Consider the following 2365-nt stretch of genomic DNA (forward strand, 5'->3'; position numbering starts at 1 on the left):
CCGCCGAGACAGCAGCGCGCCCGCGTCGCCCGGCTGTCAGGGTCTCCGCCCCTCCCCCCTCCTTCCCTCACTCTGCCGACGAGCTGGCGTGACCGCGTGTCCACCTGTCGGCCGGGCCTCTCGCACTCGCGACCTCTGCCGCCGAGCCGCCAGCGCGCGAGCGTCGCCCGCCTGGCACGGAGTCTGCCCCTCCCCCCCTCCTTCCCTAACTCGGCCGCAGAGCCCACGGCAGCCGCGGGTCGACGAGCCCGACGGGGCTCTATCCCCTCCCCCCCTTCCCTCACTGTGCCGCCGAGCTCTCGGTGACGGCGCGTCCACCTGTCGGCCGGGCCTCTCGCACTCGCGACCTCTGCCGCCGAGCCGCCAGCGCGCGAGCGTCGCCCGCCTGGCAGGGAGTCTGCCCCTCCCCCCCTCCTTCCCTAACTCGGCCGCAGAGCCCACAGCAGCCGCGGGTCGACGAGCCCGACGGGGCTCTATCCCCTCCCCCCCTTCCCTCACCCTGTCGACGAACTGCGGGTGCCCGCGTGTCCACCTGCGGGCAGGGCCTCTCCCACTCGCGACCTCGCCCGCCGAGCCGCCAGCGCGAGCCCGTCTCCCGGCTGTCAGGGTGTCTGCCCCTCCTCCCCCCTTTCCTCACTCTGCGCCGAGCTGGCGGTGCCCGCGTGTCCACCTGTCGGCCGGGCCTCTCGCACTCGCGACCTCTGCCGCCGAGCCGCCAGCGCGCGCGCGTCGCCCGCCTGGCAGGGACTCCGCCCCTCCTCCCTCCTTCCCTCACTCTGTCGCCGAGCTGGCGGTGCCCGCGGGTCCAGCTGTCGGCCGGGCCTCTCCCACTCGCGACCTCGCCCGCCGAGCCGCCAGCACGCGCCCGTCGCCCGGTTGTCAGGGTGTCTGCCCCTCCCCCCCTTCCCTCACTCTGCCGCCGAGCTGGCGGTGCCCGCGTGTCCACCTGTCGGCCGGGCCTCTCGCACTCGCGAACTATGGCGCCCAGCCGCCAGCGCGCGCGCGTCGCCCGCCTGGCAGGGAGTCTGCCCCTCCCCCCCCTTCCCTAACTCGGCCGCAGAGCCGCCAGGAGCCGCGGGTCGACGAGCCCGACGGGGCTCTATCCCCTCCCCCCCTTCCCTAACCCTGTCGACGAGCTGCGGGTGCCCGCGGGTCCACCTGCGGGCAGGGCCTGTCCCACTCGCGACCTCGCCCGCCGAGCCGGCAGCGCGCGCCCGTCGCCCGGCTGTCAGGCTGTCTGCCCCTCCCCCCCCCTCCCCTAACTCGGCCGCAGAGCCGCTTGGAGCCGCGGGTCGACGAGCCCGACGGGGTTCTAGCCCCTCCCCCCCTTCCCTAACTCCCCCCCTTCCCTAACCCTGTCGACGAGCTGCGGGTGCCCGCGGGTCCACCTGCGGGCAGGGCCCCTCCCACTCGCGACCTCGCCCGCCGAGACGGCAGCGCGCGCCCGTCGCCCGGCTGTCAGGCTGTCTGCCCCTCCCCCCCTCCTCCCCTAACTCGGCCGCAGAGCCGCCAGGAGCCGCGGGTCGACGAGCCCGACGGGGTTCTATCCCCTCCCCCCCTTCCCTAACTCCCCCCCTTCCCTAACTCTCGACGAGCTGCGGGTGCCCGCGTGTCCACCTGCGGGCAGGGCCTCTCCCACTCGCGACCTCGCCAGCCGAGGCGCCAGCGCGCGCCCGTCGCCCGGTTGTCAGGCTGTCTGCCCCTCCCCCACTTCCCTCACTCTGCCACCGAGCTGGCGGTGCCCGCGTGTCCACCTGTCGGCCGGGCCTCTCGCACTCGCGACCTCTGCCGCCGAGCCGCCAGCGCGCGCGCGTCGCCCGCCTGGCAGGGACTCCGCCCCTCCTCCCTCCTTCCCTCACTCTGCCGCCGAGCTGGCGGTGCCCGCGGGTCCAGCTGTCGGCCGGGCCTCTCGCACTCGCGACCTCTGCCGCCGAGCCGCCAGCGCGCGCGCGTCGCCCGCCTGGCAGGGACTCCGCCCCTCCTCCCTCCTTCCCTCACTCTGCCGCCGAGCTGGCGGTGCCCGCGGGTCCAGCTGTCGGCCGGGCCTCTCCCACTCGCGACCTCGCCCGCCGAGCCGCCAGCACGCGCCCGTCGCCCGGTTGTCAGGGTGTCTGCCCCTCCCCCCCCTTCCCTCACTCTGCCGCCGAGCTGGCGGTGCCCGCGTGTCCACCTGTCGGCCGGGCCTCTCGCACTCGCGACCTATGGCGCCCAGCCGCCAGCGCGCGCGCGTCGCCCGCCTGGCAGGGAGTCTGCCCCTCCCCCCCCTTCCCTAACTCGGCCGCAGAGCCGCCAGGAGCCGCGGGTCGACGAGCCCGACGGGGCTCTATCCCCTCCCCCCCTTCCCTAACCCTGTCGACGAGCTGCG

Source organism: Giraffa tippelskirchi, chromosome 14 (genome assembly GCF_054371585.1).
Source record: "Giraffa tippelskirchi isolate mGirTip1 chromosome 14, T2T-mGirTip1v1.2.pri, whole genome shotgun sequence".
Taxonomy (NCBI): Eukaryota; Metazoa; Chordata; class Mammalia; order Artiodactyla; family Giraffidae; genus Giraffa; species Giraffa tippelskirchi.